General features: G+C 49.3%; 1 protein-coding gene and 1 long non-coding RNA gene across 7 annotated transcripts in view; one reads left to right on the forward strand and one right to left on the reverse strand.

Annotated features, from left to right (window-relative positions):
• DNMT3A (DNA methyltransferase 3 alpha) overlaps positions 1-26,872 on the reverse strand; it is a 231,598-nt gene that overhangs the window by 73,955 nt on the left and 130,771 nt on the right. The gene's annotated exons all lie outside the window — the stretch shown is intronic.
• The window catches only part of LOC141984332 (uncharacterized), a 43,082-nt gene continuing 19,645 nt past the window's right edge, over positions 3,436-26,872 (forward strand). The window contains exons 1-3 of one of the 2 annotated variants that reach the window (XR_012638717.1): positions 3,436-5,511; positions 15,461-15,625; positions 16,984-17,977. This is a non-coding gene — a long non-coding RNA (uncharacterized LOC141984332). Of the gene's footprint in view, positions 5,512-15,460; positions 15,626-16,983; positions 17,978-26,872 lie in introns of those variants that run through there. The other variant, XR_012638716.1, reaches the window with a different exon arrangement.

Consider the following 26,872-nt stretch of genomic DNA (forward strand, 5'->3'; position numbering starts at 1 on the left):
GGTCTCTCCTGTCTGGCCACCAGCGCCAGGTAGCCTGATTCTTCACCACTGTCTCAGATACAATCAAATGTAATGCAGGCTACTGTGTGTGTGTGTGTGTGTGTGTGTACCCATGTGCACATATGTTTGCTCTCACCCCTCCCAGCCCAAAAGAGCCCAGTGGGAGAGGGAAAGGGGGTGAACGTGCTGGCATGAGAACATATGCCTATGCTTGCACCCAGTCACTTCTGTGTCAACATGTGCTACCCATGCTGGTGTCATAGAACCAGAGGGTTAGAAGGGACCGCAAGGGTCATCAAGCCTAAGCCCCAAGCCAAGACACAGGATTTGATGTGTCTAAACCATCCCAGGCAGACGGCTCTAGCTTCCTTTTGAAAACCTTCAGGGAAGGAACTTCTACAACCTCCCTAGGTGTCTGTTGCACTGTCGTACTGTTCCTACAATACCTATGTATATGTTACCGATTGCTGTGTGTTTGCATCGTGTGTTACCTGTTGCTGTGCATCTGTGTGTGTACGCAGTTCAGTCAGGTAATCATGTGGCTCTGATACCACAGCAAATGTGATGCTGAAACAGCCCTGAACTTTACCACCTCCAGGAAGCCTTTCAACTGTTATTTTACCCTAAAGCTCCAGCTCAGACACTTCCCTGAGATGTGGGCAAATGGACACTCTGCTCCAAACTCAAACCAAGACGCTCTGCAGCCACATATCTGAGAGGCACCTGTGTCAGCAGCTGCAAGCTTGTCTGCAGCATCCCCAATAGGAGAGCACTCCTGCCACTGCAAAGCTAGCCATGAAATGCAGACTATGGATTGGTGAAACTCCATGGAAAGGGTTAAATGGAGAGGGCCTTGCCCAAAGGCCCCCCAAGGCTGGTTACACCTGCTGCACTGGGGCAGTGGTTAAGGGGACAGTGTGGGGTAAGCCCTCTCTTTTGTTTGGATGCGGACTGGCAGAGAAGCTGGCTGCTGCAGGACACTGAATCTTTGTGTTGCAGGGCAGCTGGACAAAAGGGGGCAAATGCACAGAGCCGCGGGCAATGCACCTGTGTTAGTCCTGAGAACAATCCTGGCGCAGTGGTGCAGCTGTGTGCCTGTGAGCTGAGAGGTCAACAGGTGAGAGTCGGGACGCCACAATGCACCAACCGTGCCTATAGTAGAAGACTGAACCACTAGTCACAGTAAACCACGGTGAGAACCCACACGCTTGTGCCCAGCATCCACTCCAGAGACAGAGTTCTCAACCGTTTCAGTTGCAATGACCAATGGGTACAGTCCCAGCACAGCCCCCAGAAGGATTCGGGGAGATTTTCAAAGGCCACCGCTATACTCTGGGATAGGAGGAGGAAGACTAGTTGAACCAGTGCAGCTTGTGTACTTACACACTGGCACTGCTCCGGGTCAGACTGTGACTGTTCTGAGCCAATTCTTAGTGCTGCTGAGCCTAGTCTGCTTTGACCAGTTAAAGTCCTTTGTACACTGGTTCCAGGACGTTAGCGTGCAGAGCCGAGCTTTCCACAAGGGGACAGACCTCTTTGTACAACTGTCCATTTCTCTCTTGCACACACAGTCAAAAAGTGCAGGGAGCAGGAGTCGGAGCTCAAAGGTCAGTGAAATGCAAGAAGCCCGGGAAACAAGCAGGAAGAACTGGAAGTCCTGGCACAGTCAAGGAATTATGATGTGACTGGAATAACAGAGACTTGGTGGGATAACTCCCATGACTGGAGTACTGTCATGGGTGGATATAAACTGTTCAGGAAGAACAGGCAGGGCAGAAAAGGTGGGGGAGTTGCACTATATGTAAGGGAGCAGTATGACTGCTCAGAGCTCCAGTATAGGATACAGAGGGACCTAGACAAATTGGAGGATTGGGCCAAAAGAAACCTGATGAGGTTCAATAAGGATAAGTGCAGGGTCCTGCACTTAGGACGGAAGAACCCAATGCACAGCTACAGACTAGGGACCGAATGGCTAGGCAGCAGTTCTGCGGAAAAGGACCTAGGGGTTACAGTGGACGAGAAGCTGGATATGAGTCAGCAGTGTGCCCTTGTTGCCAAGAAGGCCAATGGCATTTTGGGATGTATAAGTAGGGGCATAGCCAGCAGATCGAGGGACGTGATCGTTCCCCTCTATTCGACATTGGTGAGGCCTCATCTGGAGTACTGTGTCCAGTTTTGGGCCCCACAGTACAAGAAGGATGTGGATAAATTGGAGAGAGTCCAGCGAAGGGCAACAAAAATGATTAGGGGTCTGGAACACATGACTTATGAGGAGAGGCTGAGGGAACTGGGATTGTTTAGCCTGCAGAAAAGAAGAATGAGGGGGGATTTGATAGCTGCTTTCAACTACCTGAGAGGTGGTTCCAAAGAGGATGGTTCTAGACTATTCTCAGTGGTAGAAGAGGACAGGACAAGGAGTAATGGTCTGAAGTTGCAGTGGGGGAGGTTTAGGTTGGATATTAGGAAAAACTTTTTCACTAGGAGGGTGGTGAAACACTGGAATGCGTTACCTAGGGAGGTGGTAGAATCTCCTTCCTTAGAAGTTTTTAAGGTCAGGCTTGACAAAGCCCTGGCTGGGATGATTTAATTGGGGATTGGTCCTGCTTTGAGCAGGGGGTTGGACTAGATGACCTCCTGAGGTCCCTTCCAACCCTGATATTCTATGAAACTGCAGAAAAACCTGAGTGTCTCTGCATTAAGTTTAGAAGCATGAGCAACAAGGGTGATGTTGTGGTGGGAGTCTGCTATAGACCACCGGACCAGGGGGATGAGGTGGACGAGGCTTTCTTCCGGCAACTAATGGAAGTTACTAGATCGCAGGCCCTGGTTCTTATGGGAGACTTCAATCACCCTGATATCTGCTGGGAGAGCAGTACAGCAGTGCACAGACAATCCAGGAAGTTTTGGAAAGTGTAGGGGACAATTTCCCGGTGCAAGTGCTGGAGGAACCAACTAGGGGCAGAGCTCTTCTTGACCTGCTGCTCACAAACCGAGAAGAATTAGTAGGGGAAGCAAAAGTGGATGGGAACCTGGGAGGCAGTGACCATGAGATGGTCGAGTTCAGGATCCTGACACAGGGAAGAAAGGAGAGCAGCAGAATACGGACCCTGGACTTCAGAAAAGCAGACTTTGACTCCCTCAGGGAACTGATGGGCAGGATCCCCTGAGAGAATAACATGAGGGGGAAAGGAGTCCAGGAGAGCTGGTTGTATTTTAAAGAATCCTTATTGAGGTTACAGGGACAAACCATCCCGATGTGTAGAAAGAATAGTAAATATGGCAGGCGACCAGCTTGGCTTAACAGTGAAATCCTTGCTGATCTTAAACACAAAAAAGAAGCTTACAAGAAGTGGAAGATTGGACAAATGACCAGGGAAGAGTATAAAAATATTGCTCGGGCAAGTATGGGCTGGATGAATGCACTATAAGGTGGGTAGAAATTTGGCTAGATTGTCAGGCTCAACGGGTCGTGATCAATGGCTCCATGTCTAGTTGGCAGCCGGTGTCAAGTGGAGTGCCCCAGGGGTCGGTCCTGGGGCCAGTTTTGTTCAATATCTTCATAAATGATCTGGAGGATGGTGTGGATTGCACTCTCAGCAAATTTGCGGATGATACTAAACTGGGAGGAGTGGTAGATACGCTGGAGGGCAGGGATAGGATACAGAGGGACCTAGACAAATTGGAGGATTGGGCCAAAAGAAACATGATGAGGTTCAATAAGGATAAGTGCAGGGTCCTGCACTTAGGACGGAAGAACCCAATGCACCGCTACAGACTAGGGACCGGATGGCTAGGCAGCAGTTCTGCGGAAAAGGACCTAGGGGTTACAGTGGACGAGAAGCTGGATATGAGTCAGCAGTGTGCCCTTGTTGCCAAGAAGGCCAATGGCATTTTGGGATGTATAAGTAGGGGCATAGAGAGCAGATCGAGGGACGTGATCGTTCCCCTCTATTCGACATTGGTGAGGCCTCATCTGGAGTACTGTGTCCAGTTTTGGGCCCCACAGTACAAGGATGTGGATAAATTGGAGAGAGTCCAGCGGAGGGCAACAAAAATGATTAGGGGACTGGAACACATGACTTATGAGGAGAGGCTGAGGGAACTGGGATTGTTTAGTCTGCAGAAGAGAAGAGTGAGGGGGGATTTGATAGCTGCTTTCAACTAGCCGAAAGGGGGTTCCAGAGAGGATGGATCTAGACTGTTCTCAGTGGTAGCTGATGACAGAACAAGGAGTAATGGTCTCAAGTTGCAGTGGGGGAGGTTTAGGTTGGATATTAGGAAAAACTTTTTCACTAGGAGGGTGGTGAAACACTGGAATGCATTACCTAGGGAAGTGGTGGAATCTCCTTCCTTAGAAGTTTTTAAGGTCAGGCGTGACAGAGCCCTGGCTGGGATGATTTAGTTGGGGATTGGTCCTGCTTTGAGCAGGGGGTGGGACTAGATGACCTCCTGAGGTCCCTTCTAACCCTGATATTCTATGATTCTATGAAGGAAGGTGGTGGATCATTTTGGGCTGAGGGGCTGCCCAGGGTGCAGGCAGGGCACCAACGCAGTGTGCTAGGAGCAGGACAGAGCACACAGCTCAGAGAAGGAAGCCAGCTACTGGTGTGAACACGGCGTTGCCTTGGGCAGCCTGGTGGGAGCTGTTGCCATCACTGTTCCAGGTGAACAGGACTTGGGCAGAGATTGTGAATCAAACTGGAGCAGGAACTACCCGGAGTCTCTGTCTCCAACTCCCCTTCCAAGGATACATTTCTGCCCCCGCAAAGCCAGAGGGTTAAAGTAAACTGTGCCACAGCGAAACCACTAGCTAGACACAGCCTCCGACAGCACAACCCCACCCATGCAGCTGTCTGGGATTTGTCTCGGGATCCACTTTAACAGCCAATTACACCAGTGGGACAAAACCCAACTGTTCAGTCTCAAACAAATACGCTGGGTGCACCAGGAACCCTGGCAAGGCTGGCTGTGGAGAAGAACCAGGCCCATTCCCCCTGCCAATCAGAAAGGAGCACTCAGACCCTGGTGCCAGCTCAACCAAAGCAGCAAACCCTCCCTCTGCCGCACAGCGAGAGGATCCGAAAAGGAGTCTACATGAGAACGTGATCCACTCGACAGATCCCCGCACAGCCCCATTACTCACAGTTACCTCAGTACAGGACAACGCGTAAAGCTACGACAGACACGTGTTGCAGAGCAGCTGGACCGTGACCACAAAGTGGAGGCGGAAACTAGGAGACACAAAGCACAGTCCCACCCCAGAGCGGAGCGATTGTGCAACTAGAGGAGATGGTTGCCGTGGAACTGGAGGGGTAATTTCCAGCTTGGGCAGACGTACCCGGATGGAGCTAGCACGCTAACGCTAACAACGGATGCTGTGACAGTGCGAGTGGCCGCACCGGCTAGCCAGTCCACGTACAATCCTGTCCCAGACCCCAGCCCGTCCGGCCTCTCAAGGCATCTTGGCTACCCTCCATTGTTCGTGCTCTACCTCAATCAGAGCTAGCGCAGGTATGCCTCCATGAGCCGGAAAGGACACCTCCAGCCCCAGAGTAAATATATCAGAGCCAGACACTGCGCTGCAATGTCTGAAACACGAGGGAGTGCCAGGAAGTGATTTCCCCACCTGAAAAAGGGAGGAGGGAAACTCTGGGCAACCCATGTTATTTTCCTTGTTACATCTCATTAGCACCCAGAGGCCCCAGTCAGAATCAGGGCACCACTGTGCGGGGCACTGCACACACCCAGGTGTAGATGCTGTCGGTGCCCCGATGAGCCTACAGTCCAATTCAAGACGAGGTAAAACGGGATGTAACAGTCCAATGAAGGGAGGGAGGAGGGTGACAATGATAGGAGCATATGGTTACACAGATAAGCTATGGGCATAATTCACCTGGCTTCAAGTCATTCAACATGAATATAACACTTTGCTCTTGTTAGGGTCTGCTGCCCCCAGCTAGCTGCTATCAGCTACAATTTCCTATCGGCATTGTGGTAGAACAGCTACTTCAGGAAGGATTTGCAGGGAGACAGTGCAGTGTCCTTACAGATTAGTTCAAGGCAGGGGTTTCAAGCACAGGGACAGTCTGGAGAAAAAAATGAAGCACCCATGGGTGAGGCTGACAAACAGATAATGGAGGTGGGCATCGTTGGTGGAGCAGGTGGGGGGAGAGGGAATGGGTGACAAGAACTATGCAGGTTGAAGCATAATTGTGGAGGGTTGCATTTGATGCCATGGAGGAGGGGAAGCCAGTGCGGGGACCCAAAATGGAAAGTGACCTGGTGAAAGTAAGAGGCTAGGAAGATGAGGTGTCATTAGAGGAGGTTTTCGAACAAACTGATAAACTACATAGTAATAAGTCACCAGGACCAGGTGGCATCACCCAAGAGTTCTGAAGGAACTCAAATGTGAAATTTCAGAACTACTAACTAGTCTGTAATCTCTCATTTAAATCAGCTTCTGTACCCAATGACCGGAGGATAGCTAATGTGACACCAATTTTTAAAAGAGGCTCCAGAGGTGACCCCGGAATTACAGGCCAGTAAGCCTAACTTCAGTGCTGGGCACATTGGTTGAAACTACAGTAAAGAACAGAATTATCAGACACAGAGATGAACATGATATGTTGGGGAAGAGTCAACATGGTTTTTGTAAAGGGAAATCATGTCTCAGCAATCTACTAGAATTCTTTGAGGGGGTCAACAAGTATGTGGACAGACCAGTGGATATAGTGTACTTAGATTTTCAGAAAGTCTTTGACAAAGTCCTTCACCAAAGGCTCTTAAGCAAAGTAAGGAGTCATGGGATAAGAAGGAAGGTCTTCTCATGGATCAGTAATTGGTTAAAAGTTGGGAAACAAAAGTTAGAAATAAATGGTCCATTTTCAGAATGGAGAGCGGTAAATAGTGGTGTCCCCCAGGGGTCCATACTGGAACCGGTCCTATTCAACATATTCAGAAATGATCTGGAAAAAGGGGTAACCAGTGAGATGGCAAAATTTGCAGATGATACAAAACTACCCAAGATACAGTAACTCCTCACTTAACGTCCTAGTTATGTTCTTGAAAAATTCAAGTTTAGGCGAAAGGATGTTAATCAAATCCAATTTCCCCATAAGAATTAATGTAAATGGGGAGGGGGGGGTTTAGGTTCCAGGGAATTTTTTTTTTGCCGAAGACATTATATACATATACAGCATATATTTTAAAGAATTTTAAACGAACAATTTAATACTGTATTCACCAATTATGATTGTGATTCTTGGCTGAGGCAGGGGTGTCGTGGGGTCAGGGCACAGGGGCTTGCCCTGTTCTGCCCACCCAGGGCTCCTGCCGGGGAGCGGGCAGGGGCCCAGGGACTTGCCTCATTCCGGCCGCCCAGGGCTCCTGCTGGGGAGCCTGGTGAGGCCGCGGGGGCTTGCCCTGTTCCACCCACCCGGGGCTCCTGCTGGGGAGCAGGGTGTGGGGGGGTGGTGGCTTGCCCCATTCAGCCCATCTGGTGCTCCTGCTGGGGACGCGGGCGCAGGGGCTTGCCCCGCTCTGCCCAGCATTCCAACCGAGGAGCAGGGTCAGGGTGCGGGGGTTGCCCACTTCCCGGCTGGAACGCCTGGTGGGCGAAGTAGGGCAAGTCCCCGTATCCTGACCCGGTCCCCAGCAGGAGCACCGGGCAGGCAGAGCGGAGGGAGCCAAACAACGTTATAAGGGAACACTGCAGGACTTTAAAGGAGTATGTTCTCTCACTGGTCAGCAACCTAATAGTGAAACGTTAACCAGGAGGACGTGAAGTGAGGCGTTACTGTAGTTAAGTCCCAGGCAGACTGCGAAGAGCAACAAAAGAATCTCACAAAACTGGGTGACTGGGCAACAAAATGGCAGATGAAATTCAGTGTTGATAAATGCAAAGTAATGCACATTGGAAAGCATAATCCCAACTATACATATGAAATGATGGGGTCTAAATTAACTGTTACCACTCAAGAAAGGTTTCAGAGTAGCAGCCGTGTTAGTCTGTATCCGTAAAAAGAACAGGAGGACTTGTGGCTCCTTAGAGACTAGCCAATTTATTACAGCATAAGCTTTCGTGAGCTACAGCTCACTTCATCGGATGCATTCAGTGGAAAATACAGTGGGGAGATTTTATATACACAGAGAACATGAAACAATGGGTGTTACCATCCAGACTGTAACAAGAGTGACCAGGAAAGGTGAGCTATTACCAGCAGGAGAGCGGGGGTGGGGTGGGAGGGGGAACCTTTTGTAGTGATAATCAAGGTGGGCCATTTCCAGCAGTTGACAAGAACATGTGAGGAACAGTGCAGGGGGAGAATAAACATGGGGAAATAATTTTACTTTGTGTAATGACCCATCCACTCCCAGTCTTTATTCAAGCCTAAGTTAATGGTGTCCAGTTTGCAAATTAATTCCAATTCAGCAGTCTCTCGTTGGAGTCTTTTTTGAAGTTTTTTTGTTGAAGAATCGCCACTTTTAGGTCTGTAATCGAGTGACCAAAGAGATTGAAGTGTTCTCCAAGTGGTTTTTGAATGTTATAATTCTTGACGTCTGATTTGTGTCCATTTATTCTTTTATGTAGAGACTGTCCAGTTTGGCCAATGTACATGGCAGAGGGGCATTGCTGGCCCATGATGGCATAGATCACATTGGTAGATGTGCAGGTGAATGAGCCTCTGATAGTGTGGCTGATGTGATTAGGCCCTATGATGGTGTCCCCTGAATAGATCTGTGGACACAGTTGGCAACGGGCTTTGTTGCAAGGATAGGTTCCTGGGTTAGTGGTTCTGTTGTGTGGTGTGTGGCTGCTGGTGAGTATTTGCTTCAGGTTGGGGGGTAGCAAGGACTGGCCTGTCTCCCAAGATTTGTGAGAGTGATGGGTCGTCCTTCAGGATAGGTTGTAGATCCTTGATGATGCACTGGAGAGGTTTTAGTTGGGGGCTGAAGGTGATGGCTAGTGGCGTTCTGTTGTTTTCTTTGTTGGGCCTGTCCTGTAGTAGGTGACTTCTGGGAACTCTTCTGGCTCTGTCAATCTGTTTCTTCACTTCAGCAGGTGGGTATTATAGTTGTAAGAATGCTTGATAGAGATCTTGTAGGTGTTTGTCTCTGTCTGAAGGGTTGGAGCAAATGCGGTTGTATCGTAGAGCTTGGCTGTAGACAATGGATCGTGTGGTGTGGTGTGGTCTGGATGAAAGGATAAGTGCAGGGTCCTACATTTAGGATGGAAGAATCCAATGCACCGCTACAGACTAGGGACCGAATGGCTAGGCAGCAGTTCTGCGGAAAAGGACCTAGGGGTGACAGTGGACGAGAAGCTGGATATGAGTCAGCAGTGTGCCCTTGTTGCCAAGAAGGCCAATGGCATTTTGGGATGTATAAGTAGGGGCATAGCGAGCAGATCGAGGGACGTGATCGTTCCCCTCTATTCGACACTGGTGAGGCCTCATCTGGAGTACTGTGTCCAGTTTTGGGACCCACACTACAAGAAGGATGTGGATAAATTGGAGAGAGTCCAGCGAAGGGCAAGAAAAATGATTAGGGGTCTAGAGCACATGACTTATGAGGAGAGGCTGAGGGAGCTGGGATTGTTTAGTCTGCAGAAGAGAAGAATGAGGGGGGATTTGATAGCTGCTTTCAACTACCTGAAAGGGGGTTCCAAAGAGGATGGCTCTAGACTGTTCTCAATGGTAGCAGATGACAGAACGAGGAGTAATGGTCTCAAGTTGCAATGGGGGAGGTTTAGATTGGATATTAAGAAAAACTTTTTCACTAGGAGGGTGGTGAAACACTGGAATGCGTTACCTAGGGAGATGGTGGAATCTCCTTCCTTAGAGGTTTTTAAGGTCAGGCTTGACAAAGCCCTGGCTGGGATGATTTAACTGGGAATTGGTCCTGCTTCGAGCAGGGGGTTGGACTAGATGACCTTCTGGGGTCCCTTCCAACCCTGATATTCTATGATTCTATGAAAGCTGGAGGCATGTAGGTAGGAATAGTGGTCAGTAGGTTTCCAGTATAGGGTGGTGTTTATGTGACCATAGCTTATTAGCACCGTAGTGTCCAGGAAGTGGATCTCTTGTGTGGACTGGTCCAGGCTGAGGTTGATGGTGGGATGGAAGTTGTTGAAATCATGGTGGAATTCCTCAAGCGCTTCTTTTCCATGGGTCCAGATGATGAAGATGTCATCAGTGTAGCGCAAGTAGAGTAGGGGCATTAGGGGACGAGAGCCGAGGAAGCATTGTTCTAAGTCAGCCGTAAAAATGTTGGCATACTGTGGGGCCATGCGGGTACCCATAGCAGTGCCGCTGATTTGAAGGTATACATTGTCCCCGAATGTGAAATAGTTATGGGTGAGGACAAAGTCACAAAGTTCAGCCACCAGGTTTGCTGTGACATTATCAGGGATACTGTTCCTGATGGCTTGTAGTCCATCTTTGTGTGGAATGTTGGTGTGAAGGGCTTCTACATCCATAGTGGCTAGGATGGTGTTTTCAGGAAGATCACCTATGGATTGTAGTTTCCTCAGGAAGTCAGTGGTGTCTCGAAGATAGCTGGGAGTGATGGTAGCATAGGGCCTGAGGAGGGAGTCTACATAGCCAGACAATCCTGCTGTCAGGGTGCCAATGTCTGAGATGATGGGGCGTCCAGGATTTCCAGGTTTATGGATCTTGGGTAGCAGATAGAATACCCCAGGTCGGAGTTCTAGGCGTGTGTCTGTGCGGATATGTTCTTGTGCTTTTTCAGGGAGTTTCTTGAGCAGATGGTGTACTTTCTTTTGCAAAAAGAAAAGGAGTACTTGTGGCACCTGAGAGACTAACAAATTTATTGGAGCATAAGCTTTCGTGAGCTACAGCTCACTTCATCGGATGCATCCGATGAAGTGAGCTGTAGCTCACGAAAGCTTATGCTCCAATAAATTTGTTAGTCTCTCAGGTGCCACAAGTACTCCTTTTCTTTTTGCAAATACAGACTAACACAGCTGCTACTCTGAAACCTAGTTTCTTTTGGTAACTCTCAGTGGGATCAGAGGGTAATGGCTTGTAGAAAGTGGTGTTGGAGAGCTGCCTAGCAGCCTCTTGTTCATATTCCGACCTATTCATGATGACGACAGCACCTCCTTTGTCAGCCTTTTTGATTATGATGTCAGAGTTGTTTCTGAGGCTGTGGATGGCATTGTGTTCTGCACAGCTGAGGTTATGGGGCAAGTGATTGTGGATAGTTCTCTGAAAACATCCACTCAATGTGCAGCGGCAGTCAAAAAAGCGAACAGAATGTTGGGAATCATTAGGAAAGGGATAGATAAGAAGACAGGAAATATCATATTGCCTCAGTATAAATCCATGGTACACCCACAGCTTGAATACTGTGTGCAGATGTGGTCGCCCCATCTCAAAAAAGATATACTGGAATTGGAAAATGTACAGAAAAAGGCAACAAAAATGATTAGGCGTATGGAACAGCTTCCATATGAGGAGAGATTAATAAGACTGGGACTTTTCAGCTTGGAAAAGAGATGACTAAAGGGGGATATGATAGAGGTCTATAAAATCATAACTAGTGTGGAGAAAGTAAATAAGGAAGTTCTCATAACACAAGAACTAGGGGTCACCAAATGAAATTACTAGGCAGCAGGTTTAAAACAAACACAATGAAGTATTTCTTCACACAGCGTACAAGTAACCTGTGGAACTCTTTGCCAGAGGATGATATGAAGGCCAAGACTATAACAGCATTCAAAAAAGAGCTAGATAACTTCATTGCGGATAGGTCCATCAATGGCTATTAGCCAGGATGGGCAGAGATGCAAAACCATGCTCTGAAGTGTCCCTAGCCTCTGTTTGCTGGAAGCTGGGAATGGTCGACAGGGGATGGATCACTTGATGATTCCCTGTTCTGTTCATTCCCTCTGGGGCACCTGGCACTGGCCATTCTCGGAAGACAGGACTCCGGGCTAGATGGACCATTGGTCTGACCCAGTGTGGCTGTTCTTATGATCTCTGTGGCAGCATTCTGAATGATTATGAGGAGTGGGGTGAAGTGGGTATCAGGAAAACTACAGGGAAGTTGGCTACAGTTGTGAGGTAGGAGATAAAAAGGGCCTGGATGAGAGTTTTAGTGGTGTAGATGAACAGAAAAAGCCAGATCTCAGAGATGTTCCCCTAGGCAGGGGTTTCAAACGTATGTCCTGTGGGTCGAATCCAGCCTGCATGGTGTATTTATGTGGCCTGCATCACACTCCCAGCTTGAAGAGAATCTCAGCTTTCATTTAAAAACCAGTTTCTACCCCTTGTGGCTGCAGAGATAACCTTCCAAATGTGAACTAGCACGGTATCTGCCTGAGTCTGCAGACCGCCTGAAACAGGTGGAACTCCCCTATCTGCTCTTGCTCTCCCGAGGACATCAGCTCCAAAGGAAGACACTTGAGTGTCAACATTAACTGCTCCACAGTTGATCATTTTAGCGGATGTAACAGGGAAGGGGAAAGGAGTGCAGCCCTCGGGGAATGGGAACTGTGAGGTGCTGCAGAGAAGGAAATGTAGAGGGAAGAACAGAGGAGACCTGCAGAGACAGAGAGACGAGAGGAAGGGTGGTCTAGTGGTTAGAGCACTGTCCTGGCACTTAGGAGAACCATGTACAATCCCTTGCTCCACCAAAGACTTTCTATGTGACCTTGGCAAGTCACTCAGTCACTCTGTGTCTCAGTTCTCCAGTTGCCCTGACTCCTGGCGGGGCTGCGAGGACAAAGTCCTTACAGGCTGTGAGGTTCTCAGATACCCCAGTGACGGGGCCATATCAGTACTCGCTAGATAGCAGCGGAAAAGAGAAGGGAATGGGAAGGAACAGAGACAAAGAGAAGAGGTAGCAGTGGCCCAAATGGGAGCAGATGCTGAGCATGGTACAGGAGAGTACCCAGAAGTTACCTACTACAGGACAGGCCCAACAGAGAAAATAACAGAACGCCACTAGCCGTCACCTTCAGCCCCCAACTAAAACCTCTCCAACGCATCATCAAGGATCTACAACCTATCCTGAAGGGCGACCCATCACTCTCACAGATCTTGGGAGACAGGCCAGTCCTCGCTTACAGACAGCCCCCCAACCTGAAGCAAATACTCACCAGCAACCACACTCCACACAACAGAACCACTAACCCAGGAACCTATCCTTGCAACAAAGCCCGTTGCCAACTGTGTCCACAGATCTATTCAGGGGACACCATCATAGGGCCCAATCACATCAGCCACACTATTAGAGACTCGTTCACCTGCACATCTACCAATGTGATAGATGCCATCATGGGCCAGCAATGCCCCTCTGCCATGTACATTGGCCAAACCGGACAGTCTCTACGTACAAGAATAAATGGACACAAATCAGACGTCAAGAATTATAACATTCAAAAACCACTTGGAGAACACTTCAGTCTCTCTGGTCACTCGATTACAGACCTAAAAGTGGCAATACTTCAACAAAAAAACTTCAAAGACTCCAACGAGAGACTGCTGAATTGGAATTAATTTGCAAACTGGACACCATTAGCTTAGGCTTGAATAAAGACTGGGAGTGGATGTGTCATTACACAAAGTAAAACTATTCCCCCCCGCACTGTTCCTCACATGTTCTTGTCAACTGCTGGAAATGGCCCACCTTGATTATCACTACAAAAGGTTCCCCCTCCCACCCCACCCCCGCTCTCCTGCTGGCAATAGCTCACCTTTCCTGGTCACTCTTGTTACAGTGTGTATGGTAACACCCATTGTTTCATGTTCTCTGTGTATATAAAATCTCCCCACTGTATTTTCCACTGAATGCATCTGATGAAGTGAGCTGTAGCTCACGAAAGCTTATGCTCAAATAAATTTGTTAGCCTCTAAGGTGCCACAAGTCCTCCTTTTCGTTTTGAGCATGGTGCAGACACTGAAGAAAAAAACAAAGGTGAGTTCCAGCACAAAGCTGTATCCTCCCCTTGATCTCTGTGACACTCATGCCAATGGGGGATCCGCTGAGGATTCAGGGGAGTATAAAGTCCTGAATTTATACGGCTGTTCTGTCCCTCCCCTGCCCTGCCCAAGGGGAACAGGGAGAGATTTGACAGAGATGGTGGCAGGCTACAGAGCAACATGCCAGCAGATCAAGAACAGCAAGTACAAAGTGTCATGGAAGCAAACACAAGCACAGCCAGCCCCAGTAATCATCCCACCATGCACAAAGCCAACCTGAGGATTTGGGGAATGGTCACAGAGTCACACATTGTAATACGAGAAAGGACTGTTATGATTGTCTAGTCTGCCCTCCTGTATAATGCAGGCCAGAGAATTTCACCACGTGATTCCTGTCTCAAGCCTAGGGCATCTTTTAGAAAGACACACAATCTTGATTTAAAGACTGCATGGAGAATCAGTCACACCCCTAGTAAATTGTGCCAATGGTTAATTACCCTCAATGGTAAACATTTGCACCTTATTCAGTCTGAATTTTGTCTAGTTTAAGTTTCCAGCCATTGGATTCAGAGCAGCAGCCGTGTTAGTCTGTATCCGTAAAAAGAAAAGGAGGACTTGTGGCACCTTAGAGACTAACAAATTTATTTGAGCATAAGCTTTTGTGAGCTACAGCTCACTTCATCGGATGCATTCAGTGGAAAATACAGTGGGGAGATTTTATATACACAGAGAACATGAAACAATGGGTGTTACCATACAGATGAAAGCTTATGCTCAAATAAATTTGTTCGTCTCTAAGGTGCCACAATTACTCCTTTTCTTTCAGCCATTGGATTTCACTCTGCCTTTGTCAGCTAAATTAGATAGTCCTCACTATCAGAAATCTTCACGTGTAGATATTTATGGACTGTAGTCAAGTCACCTCCTCAGCTTCCCTGTCATAAGCCAAATAGACCTCAAATAACTTCTGCAGCTCTTTTCTGAACCCTTTCCATGTTTTCAACAACCTTTTTAAAATGTGGACACCAGAACTGGGCACTATTCCAGTAATGACCTTGCCAATACTGTCTATAATGGTAATAACACCTGCCCCTACTTCTGCTTCGTAGGAAGCAAGCAGCTCCCAGGCAAGATACAGACATTTGCAATAGCTGCCAAAGATCATGCAAATCTCGGATTGGCCTATTCAGTCACATGAGACACTGCAAACCATCTACATCCTAGGCTGCAATTCCCACCGTCTCTCGCAGACAAAAGGATGCCAACATGCACCAGTTCAGTACTTCTGCTCCATAGGCAGACATCTGTTTATCCATCCAGTGATCATGCTAGCCCTCTCAGCCCCAGCATAGCACAGGGAGCTCCTGCTCAGCTGGTTAGCCATCATGACCCTTAAACCCTTTTCAAAGTCAAAGGTGTCCAAGATACAGTCCCACATCCTGTAAATAAGATCTAATTTCCCATTTATATAAAGGGGCTTACGTTTGGCTGTCTTCACATTCATGTTGTTCCAGGGAGCCCAGCTTACCAAGTGATCCAGCTCACGCACTATAACTGACCTGCCTCATCACTATTTACCACTCCACCAATCTCTGTGTCATCTGTACATTTCACCGGCACTGAGCCATGAACAGCCTTGTGCAAGCCCAACAGGAACTGCCCCATCCCGTGATGGCAGGGTAAGTGTCTGTGCAGGGCAGCTTTAGGTCTTGAACTACCTGCTGCAGAATGGGAGACCAGCTGCTTGTTTCTTCCATGCCTAAGGACTGCTGGTGGTTTCATTTGAAAGGCTCTTCCCAAGTGAAAAGGCCAGACGTGTCCTGCTTCTCTAATGCTAACTGAGACGTTCTAATTCCTTTAAGTTGGGAGCCTGAGGACACGGGTTCATGGGACTCCCTGGCTGGCTCTGACAGGTACAGTACCTGTGGCTGTACACTTTCACAGCACCTGTATAGTTTATGTCCTAAAGAACTTTGTATCAAGTCACGTGTGTGCACGGTCTCCTGACTGCCCAAAACTGGTGCCCCGGAAGTGAGACTCTATTGATGGAGGGAGAGTTAAAACATTAGCTTGTGTGCATGTTACCAGTGTATGTGTGTCAGCATGAGACAGTGCACAGTTCCCTGTACCTTTGTGTCAGCGTGTGCCCATGTGGCTACCCATGCCTGTTACTGGTACCCATGTGACAGTATCAGGTGGTTATCTGTACCCACATGTCAGCTTGTGCCTGGAGTTACTTGTCCCTTCCGTTCTCAGGCTGTCTGTATTACAAGTTACGCTGGTTTAACTAACAGTGTGTTTTAAAACTGATTTAATTAAACTGGTTCGAACCCCTTGGTGAACACAATTAAACCAATTTCAACCTCTTCTATATCAAGTGAGCCTTAGTTCAATCCTTACCAAATAAAGGTAAATTGATGGGGGCGAGGAATAGCTCAGTGGTTTGAGCACTGGCCTGCTAAACCCAGGGTTGCGAGTTCAATTCTTCAGGGGGCCATTTGGGATCTGGGGCAAAAATTGGGGATTGGTTCTGCTTTGAGTAGGGGGTTGGACTAGATGACCTCCTGAGGTCCCTTCCAACCCTGATAGTCTATGATTTTATGATATAAACCAACTGTAACCTGATAGAGGAGTGTTCACACAGGGGTCTGTACTTGAATTTAAAAACCAATGCACCTTGTTAAGACATACAAAGCTTTAGTGCCCCTAAGGCTCCTGCTCAGACACTGCCCTGAGATGTGGTCAGTTTGACTCTTTGCTCCAGACCCAAAAGCCAAGATGCCCAAACAACTAGAGAGACACCATTGCCAGCAGCAGTGCATGGCATGTGCATGGCAAAGCAAGCTCTGGACTGGTGAAACGCTCCATAGAAAGTGTTACGTGGGAAGGGCCCGGCACAAAGGCCCCCCAAGGCTGGGGCACCTGGAGAGTGGTTAAGGGGGACAGTAAGCACTCTGTCTCGACATGGACTGGCAGAGAGGCTGGCTCCTGTGGGGCACTGAACCTGTCTGAGATGCTCCTTTGTGTTGCAGAGCAGCTGGCCAAAAGGGAGTAAATGCCTGGGGCCCATTGGAATGAGCCTGTGTTTCCTGTTGAGAACAATGGTCTCCCTCAGGTCTGAGGGGCTGCCCAGGGTGCAGGCAGGGCACCAGCGCAGTGTGCTAGGAGCAGGACAGAGCACACAGCTCAGAGAAGGAAGCCAACTACTGGTGTGAACACGGCGTTGCCTTGGGCAGCCTGGTGGGAGCTGTTGCCATCACTGTTCCAGGTGAACAGGACTTGGGCAGAGACTGTGAATCAAACTGGAGCAGGAACTACTCGGAGTCTCTCTGTCTCCAACTCCCCTTCCAAGGATACATTTCTGCCTCCCCATAGTCGGCAGAACTGACCACCCCCATCAGGTTTATCCAGGCAGGTCAGACTGGAGACCTCCTTGAGGAACGAGCCACATCATTACCCCGAGGAGGCTCATTAGCTAACGTGAAGAACTAGAGAAGATCTTGATTGGCTTTAAAGACTTGAATAATGCCAGAGACTCAGTCTAGCACCTGGGATTGAACTTTAAAGAACCACAAAATGGACCCAGGGGAGCAATCGTTAGATTGTTAAAGTGATCAGGAACAGTCAGCATGGATTCACCAAGGGTAAGTCGTGCCTGACTAATCTAATTGCCTTCTGTGACGAGATAACTGGCTCTGTGGATGAGGGGAAAGCAGTGGACGTGTTGTTCCTTGACTTTAGCAAAGCTTTTGACATGGTCTCCCACAGTATTCTTTCCAGCAAGCTAAAGAAGTATGGACTGGATGAATGGACTATAAGGTGGATAGAAAGTTTGCTAGATTGTCGGACTCAACGGGTAGCGATCAATGGCTCCATGTCTAGTTGGCAGCCGGTTTCAAGTGGAGTGCCCCAAGGGTCAGTCCTGGGGCCGGTTTTGTTCAATATCTTCATAAATGATCTGGAGGATGGTGTGGATTGCACCCTCAGCAAGTTTGCAGATGACACTAAACTGGGAGAAGAGGTAGATACGCTGGAGGGTAGGGATAGGATACAGAGGGCCCTAGACAAATTGGAGGATTGGGCCAAAAGAAATCTGATGAGGTTCAACAAGGACAAGTGTAGAGTCCTGCACTTAGGATGGAAGAATCCCATGCACGGCTACAGACTAGGGACCGAATGGCTAGGCAGCAGTTCTGCAGAGAAGGACCTAGGGGTGACAGTGGACGAGAAGCTGGATATGAGTCAACAGGGTGCCCTTGTTGCCAAGAAGGCCAATGGCATTTTGGGGTGTATAAGTAGGGGCATTGCCAGCAGATCGAGGGACGTGATCGTTCCCCTCTGTTCAACATTGGTGAGGCCTCATCGGGAGTACTGTGTCCAGTTTTGGGCTCCACACTACAAGAAGGATGTGGAGAAATTGGAGAGAGTCCAGCGAAGGGCAACAAAAATGATTAGGGGTCTGGAACACATGACTTATGAGGAGAGGCTGAGGGAACTGGGATTGTTTAGTCTACGGAAGAGAAGAATGAGGGGGGATTTGATAGCTGCTTTTAACTACCTGAAAGGTGGATCCAAAGAGGATGGATCTAGACTATTCTCAGTGATAGCAGATGACAGGACAAGGAGTAATGGTCTCAAGTTGCAGTGGGGGAGGTTTAGGTTGGATATTAGGAAAAACTTTTTCACTAGGAGGGTGGTGAAGCACGGGAACGGGTTCCCTAGGGAGGTGGTGGAATCTCCTTCCTTAGAAGTTTTTAAGGTCAGGCTTGACAAAGCCCTGGCTGGGATGATTTAGTTGGGGTTGGTCCTGCTTTGAGCAGGGGGTTGGACTAGATACCTCCTGAGGTCCCTTCCAACCCTGATATTCTATGGTTCTATGATCCGTGTACCAGCACACTGAGCAGAGGGTTAAAGTGAACTGTGCCACAGAGAAGCCACTAGACACAGCCTCCAACAGCACAACCCAACCCATGCAGCTGTCTGGGATCTAAGCCTCGGGATCCGCTTTACCATCCAATTACCCCAATGGCACAACACAACAGTTTAGTCTCAGACAAATACGCCGTGTGCACAGGAACCCCGGCAAGTCTGACTGTGGAGAAGAACCAGGCCCATTCCCCCTGCCAATCAGGAAGGAGCACTCAGACCCTGGGGCCACCTCAACCAAAGCGGCAAACACTCCCTCTGCCGCACAGCGAGAGGATCCGAAAAGGAGTCTACATGAGAACGTGATCCACTCAACAGATCCCCGCACAGCCCCGTCACTCGCAGTTACCTCAGTACAGGGCAACATGCAAAGCTACGACAGATACACAGTCCGTGACCACAAAGTGGAGGTGGAAACTAGGAGACACAAAGCACAGTCCCACCCCAGTGAGAAATGATTGTGCACCAAAGAGACTGAGGCAGAGACACTTTCTGTGGCAACGTCTGAACATGAGGGAATGCAAGAAAGTTTTCCTCGACTTATCGGGCAGTACAAGGGAAGTATCATCAAAAAGGGATGAGGAAAATTTGTGCCTATCCTTCTTTATTGTTACTACGGTGATTGCAGACACAGCAATATCAGGATCGGAGCCCCAGGGTACTGGGCTCTATACAAATGTGTCCCCTCTGCCCTGAAGAGGTTATAATCTCACTTTAGACAAGACACGCTGAGCGTGTTTAACAACCATGGGGTGACAGTGAGAGGAGCTTGTGCTTACACAGCCCAGCTCTGGGCATTCCTACCTAGTTTCGAGTCAATGTTTATACTAGCAATTACCAGCTGGCAGTTTCCAGTGGCTGGCGCAGTAGAAGAGGGCCTGGAGGAAGGATCTAAAGGAGCAGATTGATGGGTAGGGTTGGTGGTGGCATTTCAGGTGGAGGGCAGGGTGAAGCTGCTAGTGGGAGAAGTTGACACACAGGTTTTGAAGGCTGGTGTCAATGACAGAGCCGAGCGGATGGGAGATGCCAGAGGGCAGAGTGAAGGTGCCAAAGGTGAGAACAAGGAGCCTGTATTTGATGTGGTAGACCCAGGAGGGAAGGGGCTCAGAGAGGGTAACATGGTCTTAGCAATGGGCCACGCAGCTGACCTCAACAGCATTTTGAATGGCCCAAAGGACACAAGTGGGGTGTCAGGCTGTAGTAGCAGCTGAGATAGGAGATGCAAAAGGCCTGACAGAGTTTTCGCAGTGCAGCCCAACAGGAACGGCCAGACCCATGCCCTGAGAGAAGTGCCCCCAGGAGGACAGGAGAGGTTTGGCAGAGATGGTGTCATGCTACACAGCAACCTGCCAGTGAATGAGGAAGAGATGGTAATGACAGACGGACACGGGACAGAATCCCAATGTGCAGTGAAACCCGGCCCCCGGCACAGCCAGTCACAGTGTTTTATGCCGGGCCAACAGAACAGTGTTTTACCACCCATCTCAAACACAGCCAATCTACATCCCTACGCATAAGGCCAGCCCCAGAAGCTGGGGCAGGGCAGTACGCTAGTTCTTTGGGACACACTCCAAACATCACTGACTCACTTGCCCCATGAATGTCTGTGTGTGGTGGGGGGGGAGCAGCTTCAGATCCCCCAGGCACTTGCATCGGAATAGGTGACCAGCTACTTGTTCCTTTAAACCCGAGTGACCAGTTGACTGTGGTTCCATTTTCAAGGCTCTTCACCCAAAGGCCAGCTCCACCTGGGTAGATTGTCCCCAGCCTCTAACACTTGTCATTTCAATCAAGATGGAAACCAGTGGCCTGTTTATAGGCTGTCACCCTGGTTAAAAACCAGAAGCCCCTCAATGCAAGGCCTGCGAGGTGGGGAAGGTACATGTCTGGGGGTGCAAATCGGGTCCCTTTCTCTGCGTGCACATGCTCATCAGCCCATGCAGACATTTCAGCTCAGCTCTGTGTCAGTCACGTGGGTCTTGCCTTTCACAGCGCCTCTGAATGAAACACCATCGCCCTTGGCACGCAGTGAGCAGGGACGGGCATGGTGCTATCTGATTCCTCTCTTCAGAGGGCTGTGCTCATTCCACCAGCATCCAAAAATCCAGCCTGTCCATCACCCAAAGGCAAGAGAGAGTCAGGCCGGCCGGCCAAGGGATGAACAGGACTCAAAGCAGAAAGACTGTGTGTCATGACCTAGCACTTCTAGGTTTTCTTGAAAGCTGCTGAGTGCTCACATCAGGGCTCTGCAGCCCGACTTTGCCATGGGCGACTGTCTGCTCGTTCAGAGGAGCTCAATGGCGTTCCGTTCGGATGAGAATGGCAGAAATAACAGTTAGAGACAGGATTCACTCTCCTCACTGTCCTTCCATGAACCTAGCCCCTGGAGGTGGCCCAGCCAGTGTGTACATGTGTACCCATGGAGGAGGGACTGGGCATGGGCTGTAACCACAAGCTGCCTCCCTAACAGTAATAGCAGATGACAAGGTGATGAGAATGCCTGAGCCCTACCCCAGCACTGCCACGGCCGCTCACATCAGAGGAGCGGCACCAGTGGGTGACGGCCTCCAAAGGCTATTGCAGACCAGGCTCGGAGAACGGCAAGCTCCCTCGGGGAGCAAGAAGAATCTGTGCGACTCTACCACCTAGCCGCCTTAACACAAACCCAGAGAATTCCACCTTAAAATCCTGCCTCTCTCTCCTTCTCCCCCAGCATGAGGGCCTGATCCCTGCACACATCCTGGGGGGGAGGTGGCGGAGGGGCAAGAACTGCACTGGCAATAAAAGCTCCTCCCCTGCTGTGAGGGCAGAGCAACCCGCCTGGAATCTGGGGCCTCTGTCTCTCTCTGTGCCAGGTTCAAGGTGCTCCCGGGCCTCTGTGCTGGGCACACACCTTTCCAGCTCACTCTCCCTAATACCACAAACACTGCCATGGACACAGCTGCTTCCAGCTTGGGAGCACTGATGTTCTCAGTCCTGGCTGCCTCTCCCCACAGCCAGGGGGGCCAGTTCAACCGCCTCCCACTTCTGCCCCTGCAGGGCCTCCCTGTTTGGGTCCAACACGTGCACAGCATCAGACCTTCTAGCCCAGGCTGCTCTGAGGCTGCAGCCCTACAGAGGAGGGAAACAGGGCGCATGTCCATTTGGGGTGTTAGTGGGAGGAGGTTTCCTACTGAACAGGACCAGGGGGAACTGTATCCCACCCTGTTAGGGCCATGATCATGGAGCAGGCAGCTTTGTCCTCCTGTAGCACAAGTTATTAACCCCAGAAGTCAGCATGCGGGAGCTCACACCCAACACCACTGAGCATGCTCCAGTGAGGCAGGGCCCAGCACCACTGCACAGCCGACACAGGCCCTCAGGGATCTGAACAAAATATCAGTGGGGATGGGGATCCCAGAGACCAGTGCAGAAGGGCAAATCCTTCCAACCCCTACACAAATCAACTTGCTGGGAGCCGAAGGGATGTGTTTAAACTGCAGAAATGGAGCATGCTGACGCCACCCTTATATTTAATATGGAGGTGGAACCCAAAGAGCCTCTGGGTACTGGCATGCCATGCTCTATCCTGATCTGAGTGGGACTGCAAGCTGGGACCCGCAGAGATTACTAGAGCTACATCCCATCTAGTGTGAATAACTACTTCACGTGAATCCGAAACAGACAAGCCCCACAACCTCAGACTTAGAATCATGGAATCATAGAATATCAGGGTTGGAAGGGACCTCAGGCAGTCGTCTAGTCCAACCCCCTGCTCAAAACAGGACCAATCCCCAACTAAATCATCCCAGCCAGGGCTTTGTCAAGCCTGACCTTCAAAACCTCTAAGGAAGGAGATTCCACTACCTCCCTAGGGAACCCATTCCAGTGCTTCACCACCCTCCTAGTGAAAAAGTTTTTCCTAATATCCAACCTAAACCTCCCCCACTGCAACTTGAGACCATTACTCCTCGTTCTGTCATCTGCTACCATTGAGAACAGTCTAGAGCCATCCTCTTTGGAACCCCCTTTCAGGTAGTTGAAAGCAGCTATCAAATCCCCCCTCATTCTTCTCTTCCGTAGACTAAACAATCCCAGTTCCCTCAGCCTCTCCTCATAAGTCATGTGCTCTAGACCCCTAATCATTTTTGTTGCCCTTCGCTGGACTCTCTCCAATTTATCCACATCCTTCTTGTAGTGTGGGTCCCAAAACTGGACACAGTACTCCAGATGAGGCCTCACCAGTGTCGAATAGAGGGGAACGATCACGTCCCTCGATCTGCTCGCTATGCCCCTACTTATACATCCCAAAATGCCATTGGCCTTCTTGGCAACAAGGGCACACTGCTGACTCATATCCAGCTTCTCGTCCACTGTAACCCCTAGGTCCTTTTCTGCAGATCGATGCCAAATCTATGCCCAATAAGCCCTTCACCATTCATGATCTTATCACCTGTGAATCACCTGACCTGGTCTGTATCACAGAAGCCTACCTAGGCCTGGTGTTAGCTCTTCTCCCACATAGGCCCAAACACAAGGAAGACAAATCCAGAGGCCAGAATAGTCGCTCTTTTCCCTTCCAGGAAAAAAGGAAGGAAAAGTTCACTTGAATCTGAATACTTTAGGTGTATCTACTTAATCTGCGAGCCCAGAGCGAAGACAGAGCTGGGCATCCTGCTAACCGATAACCCTCCAGTCCCCAGACACGTATGGTTTCCCAGTGGAGCTGACAGAGATGCTTTTGGACATGGTGATGAAGTTCAACATCCACACGGATAATGCCTCTGGTAGAGCAGCCCCAAACCTCTATCTTAGAGTTCTCACAGATACTCTCTGGACACATACACACAGCTAGCCATTGGACCCTAGGGCTGGGTGTCACCATAAGAAACACGCAACCACCCCTCTCCTCATCAGACCACTTCCTCCTCCTGGCCAAAATAATAAACATTTCCCATTGTCAGGGAAGAAGAAACCACCAGCCTGGCCTACTCCCTAAAGCTCTTGGATCCTGGCCCATTCCAAACATGCATTCATAGAAAACTCTTCCCCAGCAAGGATTATGAGACATCTCAAACACTCCCTGCCTACTTCTCAAATGGTCCCCTCTCCCACCCAGTGCCTCTACAGATTGCCGTGGCTCCTGGACAATGTCGGGGAGAAGTGGGATAAGCTTCACTGACAGAGAAATATGTTTAAATGACAAAAGCTAACATCATTAGTGAACTTGCACAGCTCCTGAAGAAAATATGGACCTTTGCAAGGATTCCATTATCGGATTATTCAGCTTTGGAAGGAGAAGAGTTATGAGGGGACTCAACTGAGCTATCCGGATTACGGAAGAACGGTTACCTTCTCTACAGTAACTGTGGTGTGTCGAGATGTTGTGGTCTATGCGGATCCCACTGTAGGCATGCATGAGCCTCACACATGTGAGACAAAAAGAAGAGGAGGACTTGTGGCACCTTAGAGACTAACCAATTTATTTGAAACATGTGAGACAGAATCTTCTGAACAGCTGTGTCTGCTGGGGCTTTGCACCCCTCCTGTGCCTCCTCGTGCTCCCATGCAAGGGCATGAAGGGCAGATCAGCTGCAACCCTTCCTCAGTTCTTGTGCAATCTGAAGCCTGTGTCTGCTGAGAACTCCAAAAGTGGGCATGGAGGGTGGCACATGGGATCCACATTGACTGAAACATCTCGAAGTATCACACTCACTGTAGGGCAAGTAACTCTTCTCTCTCCTTCAAGTATGTGTCAGCCTAGATCCCACTGTAAGTGACTGGCAAGAAATAATCTCCTTCAGGTTGGTGGGAATGAGGAGTATCAGTGCAGCTAACAGAAACTGGAGTCCTGCTCTCCCAAAAATGGCATCTGACCTAGCAGCTACATCCAGTGCCTGATTCTTGATGTACATGAGTGGATCGATCCATGTAGCAGCCTTGCAGAATTCTGATATCAGTATGTTTTGGAACAGGCCAAGGATGTGGCTTGAGCTCTGGGAGAGAGTCGTTGGGAGAAGTACCCAGGCTGGTTGGTAGCACAGTGAAATACATTATCCATTTTCATAGTTTTTGTGATAAAATGGCCTAACCCTTGGCACAGCCAGCAATAGCCACAAACAGACATGGAGAGAGTCTGAAATATTTGTACAATGTAGCATCAAAGGGCTCTGGATATGTCCAGGTGTGGCGCTTCTTCTCTGTGTGTGGAACATGGCTTCAGGACAAACCCAGGTATGTTGATTGATTGATTGAAGTGGAACTCAGATACCACCTCGGGGATAAATTCTGCATGAGCTTTCAGTACCACTGTTTGTATGAAGCAAGGTGCATGGGGGTTCTGCCATGAATGCCTGAAACTGACTCACTCTCCTGGCCAAGTGATGGCTACCAGAAAGTCCATCTTAAGTGTAGGATGGTAAATGGGGCACCCCAAGAGGAACTTAAGTGGAATTACACATTCTTTGAGCGAAGAGCCACACACCATGGGCGATGATATCCAGCATCTATTAATTTCCAGCCACCTCTGATGGAAGCAGTTGAGGTGGTTTCTGAAGACCATCTCTGTGATGGTTTTAGTGGGACTCTTGCCTGTCTCATCAAATCTGCTGCCTCTGGGAGGGACCCTGGAGTGTGATGAAGGGGGAAGACAGGCACCTCCTGGGAGGGTATTCCAGTTGATGACCATGAGATCAGGAGGAGGCTGGTGCAGGAAGGGCTTGCAGGTATGGCACTGGGTTGTAAAATGCCCAAAGATCTCAGTATCACCCTCAAATCCCTGGGGGAACAGAGTGTGTTGCCCATCTGAGTGTTGAATATACCCATGCCCTTAAAGGGTAGATCTTCTATTGTCACCTGGACTGCTTTCAGAATCCCAGACACCTGTAACCACAAGGCCTGGCACATTGTCACTGCTGTGGCCATGGATTACGTGGCCACATTGAATCTGTCCATTGCCACTTGTAGCACTGTTCTGGCTACCAACTGCCCTTCCTTGATGGGATCTCTACACTCATAGAATCAAAGAATCATAGAAGATTAGGGTTGGAAGAGACCTGAGAAGGTCATCTAGTCCAATCCCCTGCTCAAAGCAGGACCAACCCCAACTAAATCATCCCAGCCAGGGCTTTGTCAAGCCTGACCTTAAAAACCTCTAAGGAAGGAAATTCCACCACCTCCCTAGGTAACCCATTCCAGTGCTTCACTACCCTCCTAGTGAAAAAGTTTTTCCTAATATCCAACCTAAACCTCCCCCACTGCAACTTGAGACCATTACTCCTTGTTGTGTCATCTGCTACCACTGAGAACAGCCGAGCTCCATCCTCTTTGGAACCCCCCTTCTGGTAGTTGAAGGCTGCTATCAAATCCCCCCTCACTCTTCTTTTCTGCAGATGAAATAACTCCAGTTTCCTCAGCCTCTCCTCATAAGTCATGTGCTCCAGCCCCCTAATAATTTTTATTGCCCTCCGCTGGACTCTCTCCAATTTGTCCACATCCTTTCTTTATTGGGGGGGCCCAAAACTGGACGCAATACTCCAGGTGTGGTCTCACCAGTGCAGAATAGAGAGAATAATCACTTCCCTCCATCTTCTAGCAGTGCTCCTACTAATACAGCCCAATATGCCATTGGGCTTCTTGGCAACAAGGGCACACTGTTGACTCATATCCAGCTTCTGGCCCACTGCAATCCCCAGGTTCTTTTCTGCAGAACTGCCGCTTAGCCAGTTGGTCCCCAGCCTGTAGCAGTGCCTGGGATTCTTCCATCCTAAGTGCAGGACTCTGCACTTGTCCTTGTTCAACTCATCAGATTTCTTTTGGCCCAGTCCTCCAATTGGTCTAGGTCACTCTGGACCCTATCCCTACCCTCCAGCGTATCTACCTCTCCCCCCAGCTTACTGTCATTTGCCAACTTGCTGAGGGTGCAATCCATCCCATCATCCAGATCATTAATGAAGATGTTGAACAAAACCGGCCCCAGGACTGACCCCTGGGGCACTCCGCTTGATACCAGCTGCCAACTA

This window comes from Natator depressus, chromosome 3 (assembly GCF_965152275.1).
Source record: "Natator depressus isolate rNatDep1 chromosome 3, rNatDep2.hap1, whole genome shotgun sequence".
Lineage (NCBI taxonomy): Eukaryota > Metazoa > Chordata > Testudines > Cheloniidae > Natator > Natator depressus.